This window comes from Dromiciops gliroides, chromosome 1 (assembly GCF_019393635.1).
Source record: "Dromiciops gliroides isolate mDroGli1 chromosome 1, mDroGli1.pri, whole genome shotgun sequence".
In the NCBI taxonomy this organism is placed as follows: Eukaryota; Metazoa; Chordata; class Mammalia; order Microbiotheria; family Microbiotheriidae; genus Dromiciops; species Dromiciops gliroides.
Window position 1 is genome coordinate 578640998 of NC_057861.1, and position 27322 is coordinate 578668319.

A 27322-nucleotide genomic window follows, 5' to 3' on the forward strand; every position below is an offset into this window, starting at 1 on the left:
AAAACTGAGTCAAAAGCCAAGATGAATTCAATTCAATGGAGAAAAGTTCAATCATCCTTTTGTAATGAAATATGTACTCTTTATATCCTCTCTCCATAGAAAACTGCTTGTTTCAAACAGGGAAGATGTGAACACTATGTCCTTTTAAAATACAGTAAGATCTCATTATAATGGTTTTAGTTATTCTACAGATTCAGTTATATTATGAATCAAGTTATATCCCCGTATATGTAGTAACTGAGAAAGCATCTCTCTCAATTAAACATGGGGATCCTATAATACAAGGATTATCCTCAACTACCTTCTTCCAATATTCATCCCTACCCTCCGCCTCAACACAGACAAGAACATTACAGCAGGGAACTCTTATTGTAGCTTTAACTACAAAAACTATTTGTCACTGAGTTCTAACAAAAAGTTACCTTTTTTTTTAAACAGGACGCAATCTAAACCTCAAAGTGACAAGCAATCACCCTACTCTCACATCTGTCTGCCTCAAACATGCTCACTATTTTCTTTTTAAGCTTCATTTCTTTTTGGACATCAAACCACTTGGAGTCACCCTCAGCCCACTTCTCAACATGGTGCATATGCATTTAGGATTATGGGATATGATGGGTGAATACAGTGGTATGGACACAAATGATTAAACAGAGGCTATTAATAGAAGGTAGAACTCTCCATGTAATGTGGCAGAGTGGAAAGAGTAGAGGCCTGGAGATAATTACAAATATTTATGGAGGGCATAGATGTAAATACCATGGAACCAGTCCATGAGTTTGGAGATGAAGGGAATGGGGGCAAACTCATGAAAGGGAGCCTGCTGAAGATTTGCTCATTCAGCTGCTAATTAAGGGCAAGGAAACCACTTCTAAAAGCCTTGCTTCAGGGACAGAATTTAAAGTTATGCCACTGATTGTGTGCCCTGTGGGCAGAGTCTAGCACAAGGGGAATGTGCAAAAGAGACAGTCCTTCACAAAGAACTTACACCCTATTTTGGGAGAGCGTACTCAAAGATGATTATTAATGGGTAGCTATCAAAAGCATTTAGTTAATTAGTCAACAAGCATTTATTAAATTCTCAATATATGGTAGATACTGTGCTAATCACTGGGGATAAAAATAAAGTCCAAACCAACTCCTGATTTAGAAGAACTTATATTCTAATGGGAGACAAAAACATGAAAATAACTAGGTACACATCAGTTATAAACAGTCAGTACAATGTATCATCAGCTGAGGAAAGTGGTAGAAGAAACCTAGACATGCATATTTAAAGGAGATAATGAAAATCAGAGAGAAATCACATTGGGTCCCTAAATTTGGTCAGGGTTACAAGGAAGCTGTGTTGGCTATGCCTAAGTGGAAACTAGAGAGAAAGGTCAATGAAGGCATAAAAGAGAAGGAGAATCATCTGCCCAAGTTAGAATTAAATTAGAAAATAAAGATAAATCCACCTGTAAATAAAATCATCTAATTATAGCACTTAAGACAATTTCATATGAACCTTCAATTTTTTTTGTGATTATGGAAAAAATGAAGCATATTTAACATACTCATAAAGACATTCCATCCTCTTGTTGTTTGAGCCAGTTATGGGCAAGAAAAGTTCCAGAAGAGTGTCGCCTGGGGTTACCAAACTGACCATTTCCAGGCTGCAATAAATTCTTCTACTTCCATTAATGCATAATTTAACTTTCTCAGGAGGTCCCAATAAGATCAGGCAGGTAGTAGATTTACTTCTTTTCAATTATTGAGAATTTCTGGTACCAACTTATCTCATGTCAAGTGATATTCCTGTAGACTCTGAGAAGGCATGTCTTTACCTATACCATACTCTCCCCCCTCCCAATTCTCACATGCCAGACACTTTGAAACACTCAATCAGCAAACCACCCCGTTAAAAGTCAATAAATAAGGAGCAGCTAGGTGGTGCAGTGGATAGAGCACTTCAGGAGGACCTGAGTTCAAATCTAGCCTCAGACACTTATCACTTACTAGCTGTGTGACCCTGGGCAAGTCAGTTAACCCCAGCTGCCCTGCAAAAAAAAATTTTTTTAAGTCAATAAATATTTCTTCTGGGAAATTCTCCTGACCTCATAACAGGTCTTGGCACAAGGTGGCACCCAGATCTTCTAGATCAGTGAAAACTCCAGGAACTCTCAGCAGAAAGAATTAGGTGTGAATGATTCATATGGCAAAAGGCAACTATTTGGTTCAGAGAAGGTGAGACCTGTTATAAAGCCATGTTAACTTAGACTGTATGATCAATACCAGATACACTACCCGAGGAGGACTCTTGCTTGTTTATTTCCAGCAACACTACTTCCACATGGCTAGCCAGACACAAAACAGTCTAGAGTCTTAAGAAAAGCAAGCTTAGGTTCATTGGGCCACTCAACCCTGAGAAGGGGTTGGTATTTTCAGTTCATCATACCAGAGGAGTCTAATGGTTTCTTTGCCCTTGTTTTCTAGGAGTGGATTCTTTAGTCAGACCATGTTGAGAATAAAGTATTATGTTCCATTCAGGGAGCCATGTTTTAAGAAGACCATTGAGGGGCAGCTAGATGGCGCAGTGGATAGAGCACCAGCCCTGGAATCAGGAGTACCTGAGTTCAAATCTGGCCTCAGACACTTAACACTTACTAGCTGTGTGACCCTAGGCAAGTCACTTAACCCCAATTGCCCCGCAAAAAAAAAAAAAAAAAAAAGACCATTGACAGGCTGGAAAATATTCTGAGAAGGGTGACCACAATTGTGAGGGAACTGTAAACTGTGACATACAGAGATCAGTTGAGGGAGAATGTTTGGTGTGGAGAAAAAGGAGAATTGGGCAAAGGTAGAAGAATAGCTGGTTTCGAGTATTTCGATGACTTTCAGATGGAAGAGAATTTAGACTCTTGCTGCTTGTTCCCAGAGATTAGGAGCAGCTATAATAAAGACAAGTTTCAGAGAAGCAAATGTGAGCTTGATTTAAGTCACGATCTTGCTAAAACTGAGAATGGTCTAAAATTATAATGGCTGCTTTAGGAGACAGTAAGGCCCCTGTCATTTGAAGTCTAGGAGACTTGTCAGGAATGTCCTAAAGCACCTCATTACCTTCTTTGAATATCAGTTTTCTGCCTGCCAAATGAGTATAATACTATATATGAGAAGCACCATGGTGCCATGGTTGGGAGGGGCAGCCCTGGAATTTAGGTTAAGTCCTGGTTAAGTCCTACCCCTGGCACATAGGGAAATCACTAAGACTGTAAGTTACAACCAAGTTGTTGATCTGTACTGATATAAGGAATTGCCACAAAGGGAAGTCTGCATACCTATGAAATCATAGATATAAATCAAAAGGCAATAATGACAACCTAGAGTGATTGTGAGGAAAGAATTTGGAAACTTCAAAATAAAACATAATTTTGTGATGCTGTTAGCAAATAGACATTAAGTAGTCTACATTTGCTGCTGGGGTAAATGGTGTGTTCAAGAAGGACTAATAGCTCTGGTATGAGGGCTGCTGAGCTCTTTTCAGGGCTGCTCATCCACTTCTGGTCTCCACCTATCACCCAACTCTCACCTGTGGCTCCAAGATACACAGCAGCCATATTGTAAACTGTCTTGGAAGATAGGCTAAAACAGGTTGAGGGTCGGGGGCGGCTAGGTGGCACAGTGGATAAAGCAGCGGCCCTGGATTCAGGAGTACCTGAGTTCAAATCCGGCCTCAGATACTTACTAGCTGTGTGACACTGGGCAAGTCACTTAACCCCCATTGCCCCGCAAAAACAAAACAAAACAAAACAAAAAAAACAGGTTGAGGGTAACTGAAAGGCCTCAGACCCATCACTGAGTTAGGGGTATGTCTACCCTAAGCACATGAAGATTTCCTACTGTGGAATGATCAGATGAAAATAATTTGTTCCAACAGCCATGAAGGCGGCTGAAGCAGGTTCTGTGGAGTGCTTGGGGCTTGGTCAGACATCAAAGACATCAAGGTCACCCACTGCATCTTGGCTCATTGCCAGTCATCCTGACTTTTGTCTTATCACTGGACTTCAATGATGATGAGAGAGTGAGGCTGAAGACTTTGCACAGCTCTGGCTCATTTAGATCCAATTCATGTGCAAGTCAAGACAACATACTGCAATGTCTCTGGTCCCCTTCAAAAATGAAGGACAAACAATATTTGCTGCCTCAACTAGTAAAAGGCTTTACAAACCTTAATTTCTGTATAAATGCAAAGTATTATTGTTGTTGCCGTCATCCTCCTCTTCTTCATCATCATCCAGCATACAATATAAGTCCTTCCTCAAATCTTATCTCATCCATGAAGACTTCATGGATCATTCCAGTCTGATGCGAGCTCTCCTTCTGAACTATGATGCTATTGATGCTATGAGGTTATTGATAGTACTCTTTCATAATTGTAACATTAATAAAGTTTATTTTGATAGCACTTTGAAAATTACAAGGTAACCACTTTGGGCACTTACCATAGATATTATGCTCTGATCCTTTTAAGTGTCAAGTTAATAAATATTTATTAAGTACATGATATGTTCTAAGTGTTGAAGCACACAAAGAAAGGCTAAAGAGTAGCTTCTGACCTCCAAAAAGTCTTGTTCTAACAAGCAATATGCAAGCAGTTATATACATATAGATATTTTTGAGTATAAATGGGAGATAATTTCCAAGGGAGGGCACCAGTAGTGGGGAAACCAGGAGGACGGAACCTGGAAATGTTGTTTTTTGAAGGTGAGATTTTAGCTGAGTCTTGAGGGAAGGTAGGCAAGTTAATAGGTTAATGAAAAGGCATCAAGTTGGGAGATAAAGTGCATTTGTCTTATCCTCCCAACTAGATTATACAATGTGTTCCAAAAATTTCAGTTTAATTTGAAAGTAGGGACCATGTCTTATCTGTTTTTGTATCTTCCAGGGAACCCAGAATAGTACTTTGTATAATAGAGGTGCTCAATAAATGATGATTTGACTGACAAAATCCCACAATTTTGGGGTTCTCATTTTAACTAAATGGGAGCCAGAACATCATTCTTTGTTTTATTTTTCAATGTGACTCATCATGTCTAAACTAAATAATGTTACCTCTTTGATTGTACTGTCAGGACCTTAAGAAGAGTTACTATATTTAATATAAAATCTGTGAACCCATACAGCTTCTAAAAAGAGTGCCAGATACCCTGTTGGTCCCCTAGTAAATATCCGAAGACCATGAAAATGGAGAAAAAATAGAGTGAAGAAAAACAATCCTCACAGATTAAGAGCTGGAAGAGACCTTATTTTATCTGTGAGTAAAATGAGGTCTAGTAATGCTTATTAAGCATCTGTCTAGAACAAAATCTACTCTCTTATAACTCCAAATCCAGCACTCTAAAGACTTGTGAAGGGAAAGAAAACCACCTTTTTCTCATAAGTTCCAGAATCATATCAAACTAGGAAAAATAATGCTCTTATTTGATCAAACTACAGCCTTACCAAAACCTCCACTGAATCTCATATCTTAGATACTCATATTTGTACAAATTCCCATGCTATTTTTTCCATTATAAAGTATGGTAATTATGTTAAGTGAGAAGTTATTGGGTTTTTTCCCCTTTTGTTTTATGTTTGGGGATGGAGTGATGAGTTGAGGAAGAGGTTAAGAATAATGTATGATGAGATATAAAACTCACTAATTATTCCATTTCTGCTCATCTTGTTTTAATTGTCAGTTTCAGTCACTAAAATGTTAGAAAGACAGTCTTATAATATGTAGGTCTGATTCTGGTTTGGCATTACCCCACGAGTGGTATAGACATCATCCAGGGATGGGAGGCACTTTCTTTTTTTTTTAAATTAATAAAGTATTTTATTTTTTTCCGTTACATGTAAAGATAGTTCTCAACTTTTGTTTATAGAGGCTTTCCAATGTCAGATTTTTCTCCCTCCCTCCCCTCCCTCCCCCCTCCCCTAGACAGCAGGTAATCTGATATAGGTTATATATAACATAATAACATTAATCCTATTTCTGAATTAGTCATGTTATAAGAGAAAAATCAGAGCAATGAGGAAAAACCTCAAAATAGAAAAAACAACAGCACCAAAAACAAAAGAAATAGTATGGTTCATTCAGCATCTATACTCCACAGTTCTTTTTTTTTTTTCTTGGATTTGGAGATCCTCTTCTATCATGAGTTCCCTGGAACTGTTCTGTACCATTGCATTGGTGAGAAGAATATAGTCCATCACAGTAGATCAACACTCAATGTTGATGATACTGTGTACAATGTTCTTCTGGTTCTGCTCATCTCACTCATCATCAACCCACACAAGACCCTCCAGGTTTTTCTGAACTCCTCTTGCTCATTGTTTCTTACAGCACAATAGTATTCCATTGTATTCATATACCACAACTTGTACAGCCATTCCCCAATTCATGGGCAACCCCTCAACTTCCAATTACTTGCTACCACATAAAGAGCAGCTATAAATATTTTTGTACATGTGGGTCCCTTTCCCCTTTCCATGATTTCTTTGGGAAAAAGACCCAAAAGTGGTATTGCTGGGTCAAAGGGTATGGACAGCTTTATCGCCCTTTGGGCATAATTCCAAATTGCTCTCCAGAATGGTTGGATCAGTTCACAGCTCCACCAATAATGCATTAGTATTCCAATTTTCCCACAGCCTCTCCAACATTTATTATCTTCTTTTTTTGTCATTTTAGCCAATCTGATAGGTGTCAGGTGGTACCTCAGAGTTGTTTTAATTTGCATCTCTCTAATCATTAGAGATTTAGAGCATTTTTTCATATAGGAATAGATAGCTTTGGTTTCTTTATCAGAAAACTGCCTGTTCATTTTCCTTTGACCATTTCTCAATTGGGGAATGGCTTGGATTCTTATAAATTTGATTTAGTTTCCTATATATTTTAGAGATGAGGCCTTTATCAGAAGTACTGGCCTCAAAAATTGTTACCCAGCTTTCTGCCTCCCTTCTAATTTTGGATGCATTGCTTCTGTTTGTACAAAAAAATTTTAATTTAATGTAATCAAAATCATCCATTTTGCATTTTATAATATACTCTATCTCTTGTTTGGTCATAAACTGTTTTCCTTTCCAAAGATCTGATAGGTAGACTATTCCTTTCTCTCCTAATTTTCCGACAGTATCACTGCTTATGTCTAAATTATGTATCCATTTTGACCTTATTTTAGTATAAGCTATAAGATATTGGTCTATGCCTAATTTCTGCCATACAATTTTCCAGTTTTTCCAGCAGTTTTTGTCAAATACTGAGTTCCTATCCCAGAAGCTGGAGTCTTTGGGTTTATCAAACATTACATTACTAGTGTCATTTACTACTGCATTTCCTGTGCCTAGCCTACTCCATTGATCTACCACTCTATTTTTTAGCCAGTACCAGATAGTTTTGATGACTGCTGCTTTATAGTAAAGCTCCAGGTTTGGTACTGCTAACCCACCTTTCTGTGAATTTTTTTTCATTATTTCCCTGGATATTCTTGATTTTTGTTTTTCCAGATGAATTTTGTTATTATTTTTTCTAGCTCTATAAAATAATTTTTAGGTAGTCTGATTGGTATGGCACTGAAAAAGTAAATTAATTTAGGCAGTATTGTCATTTTTACTATATTAGCTCTGCCTATCCATGAGCAATTGATATCTTTCCAATTATTTAGATCTGATTTGATTTGTGTGAAGAATGTTTGGTAGTTGTGTTCATAGAGTTCCTGGGTTTGTCTTGGCAAGTAGACTCTCAAGTATTTTATATTATCTACCATTACTTTAAATGGGATTTCTCTTTCTACCTCTTGCTGCTGGACCTTGTTGGTCATGTATAGAAATGCTTATGATTTATGTGGATGTATTTTATATCCTGCTACTTTGCTAAAGTTGTTAATTGTTTCAAGTAATTTTTGAGTTGATTCTCTAGGATTCTTTAAGTATACCATCATATCATCTGCAAAGAGTGATAGTTTTGTTTCCTCCTTGCCTATTCTAATTCCTTTTTCTTCTCTGATTGCTAAAGCTAACATTTCTGGTACAATATTAAATAATAGGGGTGATAATGGACATCCCTGTTTCACCCCTGATCTCATTGGGAAGGCCTCTAATTTATCTCCATTGCATATAATATTTGCTGATGGCTTTAGGTAGATACTGTTTATTATTTTAAGGAAAGCTCCACCTATTCCTAAACTCTCTAGTGTTTTTATTAGGAATGGGTGTTGTATTTTGTCAAAAGCTTTCTCTGCATCTATTGAGATAACCATATGATTTTGGTTGGGTTTCTTATTGATGTGGTTGATTATGTTAATAGTTTTCCTAATGTTGAACCAGCCCTGCATTCCTGGTATAAATCCCACCTGGTCATAGTGTCTTATCTTGGTGATCACTTGCTGTAATCTCCTTGCTAATATCTTATTTAAGATTTTAGCATCAATATTCATTAGGGAAATTGGTCTATAATTTTCTTTCTCTGTTTTTGCTTTGCCTGGTTTTGGTATCACCACCATATTTGTGTCATAAAACGAATTTGGTAGAACTCCTTCACTTATTTTTCCAAATAATTTGTGTAATATTGGAATTAATTGTTCTTTAAATGCTTGGTAAAATTCACCTGTAAGCCCATCTGGCCCTGGGGATTTTTTCTTAGGGAGTTCATTAATGGCTTGTTCAATTTCTTTTTCTAATATGGGTTTATTTAAGGATTTTCTTTCCTCTTCATTTAACCTGGGCAGTTTGTATTTTTGTAAATATTCATCCATTTCATTTAGATTGTCAAATTTATTGGCATACAGTTGGGCAAAATAATTCCTAATTATTGATTTAATTTCCACTTCATTGGTGGTAACATCACCCTTTTCATTTTTGATACTGGTAATTTGGTTTTCTTCTTTCTTTTTTTAATCAAATTAACCAATATTTTATCTATTTTATTGGTTTTTTCATAAAACCAGCTCTTAGTTTTATTGATTAATTCTATAGTTTTTTTGCTTTCAATCTTATTAATTTCTCCTTTAATTTTCAGGATCTCTAGTTTAGTATCTAATTGGGGATTTCTAATTTGTTCTTTTTCTAGCTTTTAAAGTTGCATGCCCAATTCATTAATCTCCTCTTTCTCTTTTTTATTCATGTAAGCATTTAGAGCTATCAATTTTCCCCTAAGCACTGCTTTCGCTGTATTCCATAGATTTTGGTATGTTGTCTCATTATTGTCATTCTCTTGGATATAGTTATTGATTGTTTCTATGATTTGTTGTTTGGCCCATTCATTCTTTAGAATGATATTATTTAGTTTCCAATTGATTTTCATTCTACTTTTCCATGGCTCTTTCTTACATGTAATTTTTATTGCATCATGATCTGAGAAGGTTGCATTGACTATTTCTGCCTTTCTACATTTGACTATGATGTTTTTGTGCCCTAATACATGGTCAATTTTTGAAAATGTGCCATGTACTGCTGAGAAAAAGGTATATTCCTTTCTATCCCCATTCAATTTTCTCCAGAGATCTACCATGTCTAACTTTTCTAGTAATTTATTCACCTCTTTCACTTCTTTCTTATTTATTTTTTGGCTAGATTTATCTAATTCTGAGAGGGGGAGATTCAGGTCCCCCACTAGTATAGTATTACTGTCTAATTCCTCCTGTAATTCATTTAACTTCTCCTCTAAGAACTTGGATGCTATACCACTTGGTGCATACATATTTAATATTGATATTACTTCATTATATATAGTACCTTTAAGCAAGATGTAATTTCCTTCCTTATCTCTTTTAATGAGATCTATTTTTGTCTGCACTTTTTCTGAGATAAGGATTGCTACCCCTGCTTTTTTTTTACTCTAGCTGAAGCATAATGTATTCTGCTCCAGCCTTTTACCTTTACTCTGTGTGTATCTCTCTGCTTCAAATGTGTTTCTTGTAAACAGCAGATTGTAGGATTCTGGTTTTTAATCCACTCTGCAATTCGCTTCCATTTTATAGCAGAGTTCATCCCATTCACATTCACAGTTATTATTACTGACTGTCTATTCCCCTCCATTCTATTTACCCCCTTTATACTTTCCCCCGCTTCTTTCACCCTATTCCTCCTCACTGACATTTTACTTCTTACCCCTGCCTCCCCCAATCTGCCCTCCCTTTTTATTACCCCCTCTCTTTTCTTTACCCTTTTCTCCCTTGCTTTTGTCCTCCCTTCTATCAGTTCCCCCCTTTCCCTTCCCCTTTTGTTTCCCTAAAGAATGAGCTAAGTTTCTTTATCCCAATGAACGTATATGTTATTCCCTCTTTGAATCAAATCTAATGAGAGTAGGGTTGAAACAATGTTCACCCCTCCTTTCTTTCCCTCTATTGTAATAGGTTTTTTTTTCACCTCTTCATATGATATAATTCATCCCATTCCCCCTCCTCTTTCCTCTCCTCCCCATAGACTCCCTTTTTAACCCCTTATTTTTTTTGTATCATCACATCAAAGACAATTTATATTTATACCCTCTGTGTAAACTCCTTCTCTCTGCCCAAATACATTTACAGTTCTTAAGAGTTATGAGTATTATCTTCCCGTGTAGAGATAAAAACAGTTTAACCTAATTGGGTAACTTTTTTTTTCCCCCCTTCTGTTTACCTTTTTAAACTTCTCTTGAGTCTTGTATGTTAAGATCGAATTTTCTCTTCAGTTCTGGTCTTTTCACCAGGAGAGATTGAAAGTCCCCAATGTCATTAAATGTCCATCTTTTCCCCTGAAAGATAATGCACATTTGTGCTGGGTAATAGATTGGCTGCAATCCAAGCTCCTTTGCCTTCCCGGAATATCATATTCTAAGCCTTGTGGTCATTTAATGTTGAAGCTGCCAGGTCCTGAGCAATCCTGACTGTGCCTCCATGATATTTAAATTGCTTCTTTCTGGCTGCTTGGAGTATTTTCTCCTTCACCTGATAATTCTGGAATTTGACTACAATATTCCTTGGAGTTTTCCTTTTGGGGTCTCTTTCAGGAGGTGATCAGTGGATTCTTTCAATGATGATTTTATCCTTTGATTCTATGATATCAGGGCAGTTCTCTTTAATAATTTCCTGGAATGTGGTGTCTAGATTCTTTTTCTGGTCATGGCTTTCAGGCTGTCCAATGATTCTCAAATTGTCTCTGCTGGATCTGTTTTCCAGATCAGTTGTCTTTCCAATGAGGTATTTCACATTTTCTTCTATTTTTTCATTCTTTTGATTCTGCTTGACTGATTCCTGGTGTCTCATGGATTCCTTATCTTCCAACTGTCCCATTTTAATTTTTAAGGCATTGTTTTCTTCAGTGAGATTATGTACCTTTTTTCCATTTGGCCAAGTGAATTTTTTAAGGCAGTGTTTTCTTCAATGAGATTATGCACGTTTTTTTTCCATTTGGCCAAATGAAATTTTTAAGGCATTGTTTTCTTCAGTGAAATTATGTGCTTCCTTTTCTAAGCTGCTGGTTCTTTTTTCATAGTTTTCTTGTTTTGCTTTCATTTCTCTCCCTATTTTTTCTTCTATCTCTCTCAATTGATTTTTAAAATCCTTTTTGAGCTCTTCCAGGAAGGCTTTTTGTTCTTGAGACCAATTCACCTTCCCTCATGAGGCTTCACATGTAGGCAATTTGAGGCTATTGTCCTCATCTGAGTTTGTGTTGGCTTCTTCCCTATTGATACAGAAGCTCTCAATGGAGAGGGCTCTTTTTTGCTTCTTACTCATTATTGCAGCTTGTTTATTTTTTAAGTTGAGGTCTGCTCTGGGGGCACCAGGGTCCCTGTTTTGGGCTTCTTGTGCAGGGGTATAGGTGCTGTGTGACCAGCTTTTTACTCTGAGACCTTTATAATGTGTGCAGTTCGACCCCCTGAACTTCCAGTCTGGGTATGCTCGGCCAGGCGCCTGATCCCACCTGTCCTGTTCCTGGCCCTACAGCCTGCCCTCCCAGCCAGTGCAGGTAGGTTTTTCCACTGTCCTTCTTGGCCACCAGATTTTTAAGCCAGGTTCCAGGGGCCTCAATTGTTCAGCTGGGGCCTGCAGCTCCTGCTAACTTGCCCCGACCCCCTCAGTGCTGAGCTGCTGCCCTGCGCTGGGCCTCCCTTTTTCCCGAGTCAGACCGACCTTTTCCTGAAGTCTTCTAAAGTATCTCTGGTTGGAAGACTGTGTCTCTCTGTCTCTTTGCAGGTTCTGTACTTTCAGAATCCGTCCAGAGGCTTGATTTAATGTTCTTTTTGAGGGAATAGAAGGAGAGCTCAGGCAGCTTGCTGCTTCCTCTCCACCATTGTGGCTCCCCCCCCCCTCCCCTCCCTCCCTCCCTCCCTCACTCCCTCCCTCCCACCCAGGCACTTTCTAGGGGAAAAAATAAACAGAGGAAAAACAAAAAAAAATTTTCTTGCTCCCCGCTTTCCTACACAGAAAATGTTTATTTACCCAAGTATTGGAAGCTGCAGAACATTCTCTGTCTGAGAAAATGATTCATGGATGTGATTTTCAAAGTAACAATGGAAGCTGAAGACTTGGAGTTGTCATCCCTGGTGACAGGGAATATTTTAAGGAACCATTAAGAATGACTAAGCTAAACTTAGGTTTGGTTTAGCTGAATGAAGAGATAAAGAAGCCGTTTTACTTTCCTTCTCTTCTCTTTCCTCCATTCTTTTTCTTCTTTTCTTCATTCCTTTTTCTTCTTCCTTGCTTTCATCATCAACATCATCAAATTTATATAGTACATTAAGGTTTATAAAGTTCTTTACTTATATTATATTATTTGAACCTCATAATAACCCTGGGAGGGAGGTGCTATTATTATCTCCATTTTAAGGATGAAGAAACTGAGACTGGCTAAGATTAAGTGATTTACCCAACATCACACAGCTAGTAAATGCCTAAGGCAGGATACACCTTCAGGTCTTCTTAACTCTAGCATTCTACCCATTCTATAATCTAGATGCTTCCTTCCTTATTTCCTTTCTTCCTTCCTTACTTCCTTCCATCTGTCTATCCATCTGTCCATTCTTCCTCCCTCCTTCCCTTCTTTCTTTCTCTCTTTTTCTCTCTTCCCTTCTTCCCACCCTCCTTTCTTCTCTTTGTTGCTTCCCTACCTGCCTGCATTCCCCTCCCATCTCTGCTTCTGATTTTCCTGACTTTGCTACCAATCCTCAGCTGCTATCTCAGCCTGGAATTTCTCTCAGTGCCTAAAACCTCCTTGCCAGGAACATGCACCTATATCTCATTTTGGGATAATCTTCCCCACTCCAAACCACTTTTCTCATTGGTAAGTACCTTCATGCCCCTCCAGATTCTATTTCTGACCTTCAGGACTTTGACAATACATCCTTCAGGGTACCTTCCCTTCTCCACCTTCTTCTACCTTCCACCCCTCCACTTTTCAGCCTCATTTCATGTGCTATATTTCACCATTAGCATGTAAGCTCCTTGAAGGTGGGCATTATTTTTCTTTGTACATTTGATTCTCAGTGCTTAGATCAGCACTGGGCACATAAGTGCTTAATCAATGCTTGTTGACTTGATTTAACTGCCACTTATCTCTGGGGAAAGGAATATTCTTACAAATACTAGAATCTTTTCTCTGAAGTCTGAGACAGGGAAAGTCCAACCACTGCTATTTCCTAGCTAACCTATTCATACAAAAGGACTCATAGATATGGAAGAAATACCACATGGCATCTGGGAATGGGGTAGAGAGGTTAGAATCTTAGTAATTCTGGCATTAAATAAAAGGCTGAAACAAATTGCTATATGAGATGATTACTTTTTCTCCTTTCAAAAGAGAATGTATGACTTTCAATGTTACTTTTGCCATGATTAGTTGGTTTAAGGGCTTAAATTTTTCTAAATTCTCTTTCCATTAACTATGCTAATACTCCATGAGACTGTGATTGGGCAGAGATTATTTCATAGAGTCTTCTAGTCCCTCAGCCCCAAACCAAAGACATTCACCCATCTGCCTTTTACTTTCTATTGTTGTCTTAGAGAATGACAAGGGTTGCTGAAAATAGCTAAGTCCTTCACAGCTGATCATCTTAAAAAATTGCTGTTACTTTAGATATAGTACATTTCACTTTGCATCCACTCTTGTAAGTCTTTCCAGGTTTTTCTGATAGCAGCCTGCTCATCATTTCTAGCAAGATTTCTTTATCTTCATCTCCATCAGTCACCCATTTTTATATAATATAATGGAATACTATTATGCTATAAGAAATGATAAGTAGGATGATTTCAGAAAAACCTGTAACACCTATGTGAACTGATGCAAAATATAGTCATCAGAACCATGAGAAAATTGTATACAGTAACAACAGTATTGTACAATGAAGAATTGTGAGTTACTTGGCTATTCTCAGCAATACAATGATCTAAGACAATCCTAAAAGACACATGATGAGATATGCTGTCTGCCTCCAGAGAAAAAACTGATATCAACTGAATTCAGACTGAAGCATACTATTTTTCCCTTCCTTCTTGTTGTTGTTCAAATCTTCCTTTACAAAATGACTAATGGAAATGTTTTACATAATTGTGCATATATAACCCAGATCAGATTGCTTACTCTCTCAGAAAGGGGGGGGGAAGGGAGAGAAAAATAGAATTTGAAACTCAAAATATTTTTAAAAACAAATATTGAAAATATTTATCATGTAATTGGGGGGGAATAAAATATTATTTAAAAAATATAGTTGTTTGGAGGGGAATTTGGAAGAGCTTGGGTGAATCCCTGCCTTTACTCAGCTACATTGGTTCTGTCCCTAACTCATATTTTCTCAAGAAAGTAGATAAATGTAGTCTTTCAAAAGGTAATGGGGGTGGGGCAGCTAGATGGCCCAGCGGATAAAGCACCAGTCCTGGATTCAGGAGGACCTGAGTTCAAATCCAGCCTCAGACACTTGACACTTACTAGCTATGTGACCCTGGGCAAGTCACTTAACCCCAATTGCCTCACCAAAAAAAAGTAATAGGAGGTCCTGTTTATACAAAAATATTTATAGGAGCTCTTTTTGTGGTAGGAAAGAATTGAAAATGGAGATACTGAACAAGTTTTATTGTGCTATAAGAAATAATGAGCAGGATGATTTTGGTAAAAACCTTAGAAGACTTATATGAACTGATGCAAAGTAAAGTGAATAGAATCAGGAGAATATTGAACAGAATAACAGAGACACTATTATGATGATCAGCTGTGAAAGACCTATGATGAAAAAATGCTGGAAGTAGCTCCAGGAGTGTAGTAATAGCAGATTGAAGCATACATTTTTTTCTTTTTTTTTTTTTTTTTTGCAGGGCAATGGGGGTTAAGTGACTTGCCCAGGGTCACACAGCTAGTAAGTGTCAAGTGTCTGAGGCCGGATTTGAACTCAGGTACTCCTGAATTCAGGGCCGGTGCTTTATCCACTGCGCCACCTAGCCGCCCCCTGAAGCATACTTTTTAAAACTTTATTTTTTGGGGCAGCTAGGTGGCACAGTGGATAGAGTAACGGCTCTGGAGTCAGGACCTGAGTTCAAATCTGGCCTCAGACACTTAACACTTACTAACTGTGTGACCCTGGGCAAGTCACTTAACTCCAATTGCCTCATCAAACACCCCCCCCAACCCTTTATTTTTCTTACTTCTTTTTTTCTGTATTTTCTTTAGTAACATAGCAAGTATAGAAACATATTTTGCATAACTTCACATGTATAATAGATGTCAAATTGCTTGCCTTCTCAAGGGGTGGTGAAAGGGTAGGTGGGTGGGAGAGAATTTGAAACCTAAAATTTAAAAAAAAAGAATGTTAACATTTAAAAAATAAAATTGGAAAATATTTCATGAAATGAAAATACTACATATTTTAAGGTAAGAATTCAAAATTCAAAATAAAGTAAATGAGAAGGGAAAGACAAACTAAGACCCAGAGAAAATAGGTGATAGATAAAAGTACATTTGGGGGCCTCAGGCAGTTAGATATTGCCTTCAATAGAGCACTGAGCTAGAAGTCAGGAAATCCTGATCACTTCAGGGGCAAAGGGCCCAATGGCTTTGCTCAAATCTTTGAAGAGCTGTCATTTGGAAGAAAGATTAGACTTCTCTTGTTCGATCCCCAAAGGGCAGAACAAGGAGAAATAGGGAGAAATTACAAAAGAGGCAAAATGAGGCTTGATGTCATGAAAAACATCCAAACAATAAAACTTTCAAAAAGTGGGATGAGTCACCATTTAGCTTGTGAGTTATTTGATGGAAGGCACTTTCTTTTGGCTCTTTTTATATCTGCAATGCTTAGCAAAGGGCCTGAGGCATACCAGGCACTTAATAAATGTTCATTGACTGACTTGAGAAATAATGGGTTCTTTCTCCTTTCTCTTTAAATGACCACTTCTTGGGTCTGTTATAGTGTTCATTCATTTTACATATAGCTGGTGGTACAGTGGATAGAGCACTGGCCCTGAAGGTGGGAGGACCTGAGTCCAATCTGACCTCAGACACTTAGTACCTATGTGACCTTGGGCAAGTCACTTAACTCAATTGCCTTAAACATCTGGGGCCATCTCCAGTTATCCTGATCTATGCCTTGCCACTGGACCCAGATGACTCTGGAGGAGAGAGTGAGGCTGGTTACTTTTCACAGCCCTGCCTCACTTAAATCCAATTCATTGCAAGTTATGACATCACCTCCCCCATGTCATGGTCCTCTTCCAGAACAAAGGAAAACAGCAACAACAACAATAGGTAGGACCAGATGGGCCCTGACAGCCCTTTCCAACCGATTTTGATTTAATTACATAATGCATTCTGATTCATTCCCACATAGGTGAGATTACTCCACTGAATAAAGGATCCTTTATTTAGCAATTATCAGAGGATGTAAGAGCCTTTTCTTATATTTGTGGTCTGTCATCCAGAATTTAAAGTCACATGCTACATTTCTTTTGTTCTAAACAGCTCTCTTAAATGAAAAAGAATGAACTTTGTACCTCCTTCTTTTGGGTTTCATAACACCCCACAAGTTGGGAACCAATGTTGTAGAATTTTTAAATGATATAAATATTGAACTTAAAGTATAGACATTGTGACCTTGAAGGGAAGATAGAGAAAGTATACACCAGTGTAGGATTGTCAGGATGAGAAAGGAGATCTGTTGGTCTAAATTCTGTTCTATTTTGGAGTCAAAAAGGAAGATCAATTTTTGGTGGAAAAAGAACAGAAGAGTGAGGAAGGGGAAAGGGAATGGAAGCACTTTTGATATTGACATTTATAAGGTACCATTTGCATTTAAGATTAAATCCTGTGATTTCCTTTATTGTATTGATGTCAGTTTGAAAATCTGCTTTTAATATACTGATAGTATAATGTAAATGTCCATTTTCCTATTCTGGCTTTTTATTAGAGGTTATTTTGCCCATCTCTGAGTCTATTAAGCTGTGATCTCATGAGAATGTTGCCAATTGATGAATTAGAATATCTTGTTTCTAGAAATAGTAGATTTCAAACCTGGAGAATCCTTTGTGAATAGACTCTACTATGTCAATATCTGGCTCTCAAATAGAATTATACCTGCAATATATATGCATACTCATTCTCTGCCAGTCTATATTAACCAAAAGCATTTAAATATGTTTTGATTGTCTTTAAGGAAGTCAATACTCTGAAATCAAGTCAAACATAAAAAAATAAGATCCTCATAGATAATTTTCTTTTGGTGAATCAGGTGATTAAATATACCTTGTTCTACCTATCATCTTCTAAAGTCTTTCTTTGATGTCCCAGTGTGGCATAAAGGAGAATTTAAGTTCAGCAAGGCCATGCCAATGCAACACAAGCTCTGGTAGGTTATACCAAGCTGGAAAACATCAAATATAGACCTGGTAAGCAAGTAGGCAAGTCACTTAACCCCAGTTGCCTCACTAAAAAAAAAAAAATCCAAATGGTCTCTGCCCTCAGGGATCTCACTTTTTTTTTTTTATTTTGGTGGGGTTAAGTGACTTGCCCAGGTTCACACAGCTAGTAAGTGTCAAGTGTCTGAGGCCAGATTTAAACTCAGGTCCTCCTGAATCCAGGGCTGGTGCCTTATTCACTGTGCCACTTAGCTGCCCCCAACAGCAAGCAATCTGATATAGGTTATATACGTATGATCACATTAAAAATATTTCTGCATTAGTCATGCTGTGAAAGAAGAATCAGAGCAAAAGGGAAAAACCTCAAAAAAGAAAAATAGAAAAAGTAGAAATAGTAGAAATAGTATGGTCCAATCTGCATCTCTATTCCATAGTTCTTTTTTGCTGGATTTGGAGAGCATTTTCCATCATGAGTCCTTTGGAACTATCTTGGATCATTTTATTGCTGAGAATTGTCAAGACTATCACAGTTGATCAACACACAATGTTGTTGATATTGTGTACAATGTTCTCCTTGTTCTGCTCATCTCACTCAGCATCAGTCCTTGTAAGTCCTTCCAGGTTTCTCTGAAATCCACCTACTCATCGTTTCTTACAGCACAATAGTATTTCATTACATTCATATACCACAACTTGTTTAGCTATTCACCAATTGATGGGCATCCCCTCAATTTCCAATTCCTTGCCACTACATTTTTTATGATCTATTTGGAAAAAAGACCTAATAGTGGTATTGTTGGGTCAAAGGGTATGCACAGCTTTATAGCCTTTTGGGCATAGTGCCAAATTGTTCTCCAGAATGGTTGGATCAGTTCACAGCTCCACCAACAATGCATTTGTGTTCCAATTTTTCCACATCTTCTCTAACATTTATTATTTTCCTTTTTTTGTCATATTAGGTGTGAGGTGATATCTCAGAGTTGTTTTAATTTGCATTTCTCTAATCAATAGTGATTTAGAACATTTTTTCATATGGCAATAGGTAGCTTTGATTTCTTCATCAGAAAATTGCCTGTTCATGTCCTTTGACCATTTCTCAATTGGATAATGATTTGGATTGTAAATATAATTATTGATAGAATACCCAAATCAATGTTATCTTCAAACCTTAAAAGACTGAAGTATCGATCATATCTTCTGAAGAGATATATGACTTATAACAAGGTAAATCTCAATTCAACTTAAGAAATGTTTATCAAAGGCCCATGATGTGTGAGATACTGTTCTTATTGCCGAGAAAAAATAGACAAACAGAAAAAACCCAAAACCTAACTATGAAGATAAAAACTAAATAGTTGCAACTTTCATTTTGCTTATAGTCTCCAAAAAAAGGTTTTTTTTCTAGAGATAGAGAGGTTGAAGAAAATCCATTAGTGCTAATGCATTCCACATACCTATTCTTTAAAAGTATAGCTACAAAAAGGAAGGAAGGAAGGATGGAAAGAAGGAAGAAAAGAAGGAAAGGAAGAAGGAGGGAGAGAGGGAAGGAATAAATAAAAGAAACATGGAAGAAAAGAAAGAATGGAAAGAAGAAGTAAAAAAGAATGGGAAAGAAAAATACAAGGGAGGATACAAAAAAGTATATAAGGAAAGAATAATGACTATAAGGAAGGAGAAAGGAAAAGAAAAAAATGAAAGAAAGAAAACAGGAATAGAGTCAGAAAAAAAGAAAACAGAATAGAATAAATTAATAAAAAGGGGGGATAAAGAAAGAGAAAAGAACAGAAGGAAGGGAAGGCAAAGGAAAAATAGAAGTAAGGAAGAGTAGGAAGAAAAAAGTAATAAGAAAACAAAAAATGAAAAGAGGAAGGAGGAACAAGATCATAAAAGGAAGAGAAAAAGGAAGCAAAGAAAAGAAGTGAAAGAAAGAAATGGAAGGAAAGAGAGAAAGGATGAAAGAAAAATAAGGAAACCAAGAGAGAAGAAAAGGTTAAAAAAGAAAAAAGAGATAGAAAAAATGAAGGGAAAGAAGGAAAACAAGGAAAGAGAAAGGAAAAGAAAGAAACTGAGAAAAAAGAAGAGGCAAAAAATAGAAAAAATAGAAGAAAATGGGAGAGAAAAAAGATAGAAATGAAAGGAATGATGGTAACTAAATTATTTAACTTCTTTTTCAATTAAGACACATGCTTCATTAGGTTTGTGATGGAAGTTTCCAAAGAGTACAAGGCCTTCTTTTGATGTGATGCATACATTGTTTTTGTTATACTTCATGTTAAGGGTTTTTTTGATAAAAGGGAGACAGCAAAAAGAGAAGTTCTTCTCCCTGTAAAAAGTGCTGGGAGTTTGGGTATTTTAAATTTTTTTTTGATGGGGGTGGGGAGAATATTAATTCCTTGGCATAGAATCAAAGGTGTGTCACTATTCTCTGTAAGTCGAGATACTTCTTGGGAGTTCCTCTGTATTACCTCTGAATGGGCAAGGTGTTAAAGTATATTGTATTCATCCATGGAAAAACTACAATCCACTCCATTACAAAAAGAGAGCTATTATGTTCCATACTGAAAGAGCTGGTGTGGCCCATAGTGATAGGGGTAGGGGAACAGAATTTCACCACCTTACACACCTGCTGGCTTCTCTTTAATTCTCCTTTCAAAATGATAATTGGAACCAAGTAGGTGACAGGAAAAGAAAATAACATCAACAATGTTTCAGAATGACAAGTTGGTGCTGACATATTGAAGACCCTTTTAAACAAAATGATGGTAGAATCCTTTTTCTATAATGGCAGCTCTGTAGTTATATAGGTGGACCACCCCTGCTTTATGGTTTCTGGAAGGGCTGAGCACGTCTAAAGTGGGACTGGGCCACCAGGGTTTGGAGAATAAGGATGTTCAGGTCCAGCTGTCTTGGGTTAATCCAATGTAACAAAAACAGAGCCAAATATATTGATCCCGAAGTTTTAGGAATACGTCTTTATTCAGCTGTTAGAAGATCATGGGTTTATTAATTAATCTGAAGGATATAATTCAAAATATCCAAACTGTTCCCAGAAGGCTCCTTTAGTCATTCCTGGTCCTACTTCCTACCAGGAATATATGTACTCTTTATAAATCAAACTTCATATAGACCCATGCTCACTAAACTTAAGCCAAGACATCCAAGGTCAAGAGAAACAAATAAAAAGCATGAATGGAAAGACAAATGAAGCCCTTCTTTTTTTTTCTTCTTTTTTTTGTGAGGCAATTGGGGTTAAGTGACTTGCCCAGGGTCACACAGCTAGTTAAGTGTCAAGTGTCTGAGGCTGGATTTGAACTCAGGTCCTCCTGAATACAGGGCCAGTGTTCTATCCACTGCACCACCTAGCTGCCCCATAATGAGGTCCTTCTTAATACTCATCCATATGAAATTCCTTGTAGGGACTATCTACCACCATTCATTTAACATGTAAATTCGAACATAGCAAGAGTATTGCTGGATTAGGTTGTAGGAGATAATTATAATCATGATGTCAGGGCAACTAGTCAGTCTATGCTTGTCTAATGGGAATATTCAAAATGACAGAGTAGAAAGTTTAATACCTTCCTGGAATGCCCAAGCAATTCTGATTTGGGAAAACTACAATGGCTTACTCTCTATTAATACTAGGATTATATTGCCTCACTATAGGAACTCAAATACCTCTTCAGTGGCCAATACAATTTTGAACAACTATTTATTTAAAAAATCAGTCCCTACTCTATAAAGAAACTCATATTCAGCTTCCTCCAAGGTCAGCTATGCTGGATGACCTTGTGTCAACCATACCAGGAGAATAGTTTTCTATGACTCCACTTCTACTTTCAGTTTACTTGTCACCTAGTCATTGCTTTTCTATGATCCTGAGCCCAAGTCCACTTTATTCTTCCAAGGAAAATCATTTAACCTCTAGTGCCTCAGGAAACTCTCAAGATTTTTTCTAGAGCCTGTGCTCATCTTCATTGGTAGGGGAAGTTTCCTTTACTCACTGAGTGTTCCCTTACACCAATGAAATGCCAGGTTGGATTTTTTAAAAAGAGTAATAATATCTAGTAATAATAGTAGAAGAGGAACACATGATAACTGCAGAATTATCAAGTACTTGGAAATATGTTATTAATAATAAGTGAGGGGCAGCTAGGTGACACAGTGGATAGAGCAACGGCCCTGGAGTCAGGAGTACCTGAGTTCAAATCCAACCTCAGACACTTAACACTTACTAGCTGTGTGACCTTGGGCAAGTCACTTAACCCCAATTGCCTCACTAAAAAAATAATAATAATAATAATAATTGACTACTAGCCTTATATCCTGGGCTCACCATACAGTACTTAATCTAATGTACTTCTTCTGCTAAAGTCCTATACAGGTGTCTCATTATTGTTTAAAAACCCAGGTTAAAACACACACACACACACACACACACACACACACGCATACACACACACACACACACACGCACACAAGTCTTCCAGCAGAGCAGGCTTTTTAATTTAGTTGATTTTCCACTCACAAGAAAAGAAACCAAGTTTTTCATCAGAACTTCAACAGAATCTACTAGATAGCTTATAGCCAGTAGAAGAGGGAAACCTCTGTCCTAGGTGTTTAATATTTCCTTTGAAGTTTCTACAAGTCCTTTTCAAGCAATAGCTCATGATTTTTATTTATGTGATCATAGATTTGGAGATGAAAGGGAACTTAGACCTCAACTAGACCCAGAAGTGTGCTGATAAATAATTAATAAATAAAATAATAAATAAATAAATGGCTTTCTTAAAACATTTGATGCACTTTTAATGGGCATTGTTAACATTTTCTACATCACTCTCATAAGCCCAGACAAGCAATAAAGTAATAAAGCAAGCTGGTTTATAGCATTTTCTAATTACTGATTAATTAATTAATCAATCAATCAATTAATTAATGGAAAATTTAACAACTAGCTCAAGTGAGTGATAGGAACTGGTTCCAGCACATTCTTACCTAGACCAATACCCTCATTTTATAGATGGACAAACTGAGGTACAGAGAAGAGGCAGGATTCAAGCCCATGTTTCTGACTAATCCGGCTATCTATGCATTGTACTAAGTAATTTCCTTAATCTTTAAGGGAAAGTTAGCTTCACAATTGTATACCAGTCTCCAACCACCCCATCCTAAAGCATATTTCTTATCTTGATTGTTTTCAAGAAATATAAAGTATTAGAGTTGGAACTTCTGGAAGAGCTGAAAATGTCTAAAATGGGACTGGGCCACTAGTGTTTGGGGAATAAGGATGTTCAGATTCAGCTGCCTTGGGTTAATCCAATGTAACAAAATAAAATCTAATACTTTATATTTGTGTGATGTTTCATAGTTTTAAAATGGTTTTATGTAAATTATTTCATTTGATTTTCACAAAAAGCCTTGTGAGGTTTTCATGGTGCGCCTTGTTATTCATGTCTTAGATATGTGCAAAATGAAATTCACAGAAACTGTTAAGTTCCTCAAGTAGTAAGTCAAGTGGCCAAGTCAGAGCTAGAAACCAAGTCTTACAACTCCTAGTACAGTGGTCTTTCTACTCTACCATTCAGTTCATTTTAATTCCATTTAGAAAATTGTAGGTGCTAGGAAGATACAAAGTTTCAATGAGATATTAGCTTTGTCTTCCTGGAGTTTGAAGTCTACCTCTATTGTGCTTAGGCATTTTTAGGTTCGATTTATACCTGTTAACAAGGTAGATGGGAAGTAGTTTATATCTTATGACCAGACTTACTTCAAGGATCAGTGATTTCATTGGTATGGATTTTGCATTCATGTGCACACATCACAATACCTCTTTTTTGCATGTTTCCCCCCAAAAAGTATCAGTTTCTTGAGGACAGATACTGTATTTTGGGTTTTGTTTTTATCACTAGTACTTAGCAGTAAGTCCTTGTTGTTCATCCTCTATTTTCAAATGACATTATGGTATGATGTTTTGATTTTCTTGTGAATTGGATTAAGTGAGGCAGAGTCATCAGCCTCACCTTCTTCCAGAGTCATCCAAATCCAGTGGAAAGACAAAAGGCAAGATAACTGGGTGATGTCCTATGATGCAATGGATGACCTTAGTGTCTTTATTAAGATCTAAGTGCTCCACAATGCATGCTTTAGCCACTTCCTAGCTGACGGAAAAAATTGTTCTCATCTGCCCATTCCAAACTGGGAAGCCTTCACAGGCTTGGTGTCAACATTTCCCCAACTCACTGTGAGGGCCAAAATTAGAGCGTTATTTGGGTGACTCGCCTTAATATTGGGGTCCCAGAAATATGAGGGACCTTTTTAGGTTTAATCTCCTCTCTGAACTATTCTTTTCAGATATTTCTCCCAGGCCAATAAGAAAGGAGCCTCTAAGCTTTAATTCACAAAAGGATCAGATTTTATTACTTGGGAATTAATTAAACAACAAACGTGAAACTAATAAAAATCAAAGATAAGAAAATGGGAAAATAGAAATACAGATAGATGCTCTTAACTCTAAACTTAGCCTAAGGTGGTTCAAAGGAATTTAGGGTTTTCAGTAGGTAACTCACCAACCTGAACAGCCTGCCAGTCTAAGTTGCTCATGCTCCACCATGACCTCAGTCAACCGCCAGAGAGAGCATTCCACATTCCGGAAGTGCCCCAAAAGGGGAGGTCCTTCAAAAGCTGCTCATGGAGAGTTCTCCTTCTGACCCCAGTAGCATATGCAATCTCAGGGTGGGCCAGATGTGGCCCCTCCCAAATGATTCAGCTAAAACTTGAGATATTAATCTTTACCACAAATATTTTTTACCACATTCACCAATGAGTTTGAGGCCTGTCAGTTATTCTCTATTTCGTGTAGCCTGTCTGCCAAGACAGTTTTACTGAGGTTTTGCTCCTGCACATACTACAGCTTCTTGGAACTACAGGTGAGAATTGCGTGAGAGATGTACACCAAAAAGGGATGAGCAACCCTGGAAAAGGTCTCTGCCATCCCTCACACCAGAAGAGAAGTGCTAGTCTTCCCTGAACAACCCATACACTCCAAGTAAGTAAGTGGTTAATAAATGGCTGTTGACTGACTGATCATTTTTATGGGTTGTTGGGGTGATGATGACAACAACAAATTATCTGGTAGCTAACCTTCTGGTGACAAGCCTATCCACATTTATTATCTAGGTTCATCATTGGGTAAGAGACACAATCTGTTTATGTTCAAAGTCTTTCCCAGTTTTCAGGATTTGCCAGAGAATTTTCTTTGCTAGCTTGGAATTTGAGCTCTGAAAGTCACATCCATCCCCCAAAGAGTCATTAGAAAAGGAATTAAAGATAGGTCATACATAATTTCTTATGATAAATTTACAATAGCCTTCCTCATCAAGATATGCCCACTCCAATTGTACAAAATAGATTCATTGTCCATAAATGCAAGTATTTCTCTAAGCAGTTGAGGAGATCTTAAATAGTTAAGGCACCAAGTTAAATAGCCTGTATTTATGTTCAAGAAAAGAAGGGATTGCAAAGGGTTTGCAAGTTTCTGCAGGCAGAACAGAGGGGTGAAGAAGTTCCTCCCATCTGTGTTTATTATGACAAATACCATTTAATCTTCCATCTTGAGTTCCAATTGCCAGACTTTTTGAAGGGAAAAAAATGATGACAACATGAAAATAGAAGGTGGGGCCCTGCCTAGAGAGCCATTGTCTGCAGAGCAATTCTGAACAAATCACAATTCTGACTCTACCTGTCAGCTTTCCCATGTCAACTCCAAGTGAAGAAGAAAGACAGAAGAATAGTCCTGAAATTTACATATGAATAGGGAAACCACTTTCCTATGCAGAAGGATCTCATAAGCAACTGTTAAAACGCAGATTTGCAAGGTGGGGGATAAAGAACAAAAGAGGAATTGGGAAATTCAATTTCTCTGTCAGGTAGTGCCAACAGGTAAGAAAAAAAAATTTTTAACCTCAAGGAAAAAACACACACACACACACACACACACACACACACACACAACAGCAGTCCTTAAAAGTGAGTGATGAGGATAAAGGGCTCCCCTTCCTCCAATCTACAGAACTTGGTTTCCAACTCTTTTATGTTAGAATTATTAGCATCCCTCTTTTAGCATTCATTAGCAAAGATCTAAGCAAAGAAGTCATTGCCTTCTTCTCTGCAGGTAAGGAGAAAGTCTCATTACAGAAGATGGACATTGCCAGCCTGTAATGGGAAATGGGGAGGAATCAAAGTATAAACCAAGGAATTTGGGACCCATAATCATATTTAGAGTGAGCCTTAGGCAGGAAGTAACTTCCAGCATCATGTCAACACCCTGAGTCAAATCCCTGACTGGTCACTTGTATTAGTTATGGCCCTGAAAGGACTTCTGCATTTTGACAGCTAGAACCTTGGAGCTTTTGTCTTCAGGTGAATAGGCACATTGGACTTATTCAAGGGAGTGATGATATAGTAATGAGATTGATTATTCTGTGTGGCTTGAGGGGGCTTTGACACATTTTGTGTTTACTATTTGGAAGCATATGGCTACACTCATACCCACTCCTAATGCACACTTCAGCAATGCACTCACACATCCATCAAGCAATCAACAAGTATTTTTATATGCCTTCTATGTGCTTAGTACTGTGTCAAGAACTGGTGATGTAGAAAAAAATGAAAGTCTCTGCTCTCAGGGAGCTTATTGTTGTGGTTTGTCCTTCATTCTTGAAGAGAACCATGACATCAGGATAATATCATGGTTTGCAGTGAATTGGATTTAAGTGAGGGAGGACTGTGCAAGGTCACCAACCTCATTCTCTCCTCCAGAGCCATCTGGGTCTAGTGGCAAGATCAAGACCACAGGAGATGACCCTGGATATTTTAAGGCAATTGGGGTTAAGTGACTTGCCCAGGCTAGTCAATGTCTGCAGTGAGATTTGAACTCAGGTCTCCCTGACTCCTGCCAGTGTTCTATTCACTACCTGCCCCAGGGAGCTTGTAGTCTACATGAGGAGACAGCATGTTCATATATGAGTATTGTTGTTCAGTCATGTCTGACTTTTCATGACCCGATTTGGGATTTTCTTGGCGAATATACTAGAGTATTTTGCCATTTCCTTCTCCAGCTCACTTTACAGATGAGAAAACTGAGGCAAGAACAGTTAAGTGATTTGCTTAAGGTCACATAGCTCGTGTCTGCGGCCAGATTTGAATTCAGGGAGAGTCTTCCTGACTCCAGGTCCAGCACTCCATCCACTGTGCCACCTAACTGGCCCTATATATAAATATATAGGTAATTTTTTGGGGAAGAGAAGCAATAGTGTATGGGGAAGATCAGGAAAGACCTCAGAGGAGGCAGCATTTGAGGTAAGCTTTGACAGAAATTAGGAAGTCTAACAGGGGAAGGTGAGGAGGACTAGAACTTCTGTGGTCCCTATTCCCTCCACCTTCAAATATAAAACACTCTCTTTGTCATAAAAAGCTTTTCATATTGTTGC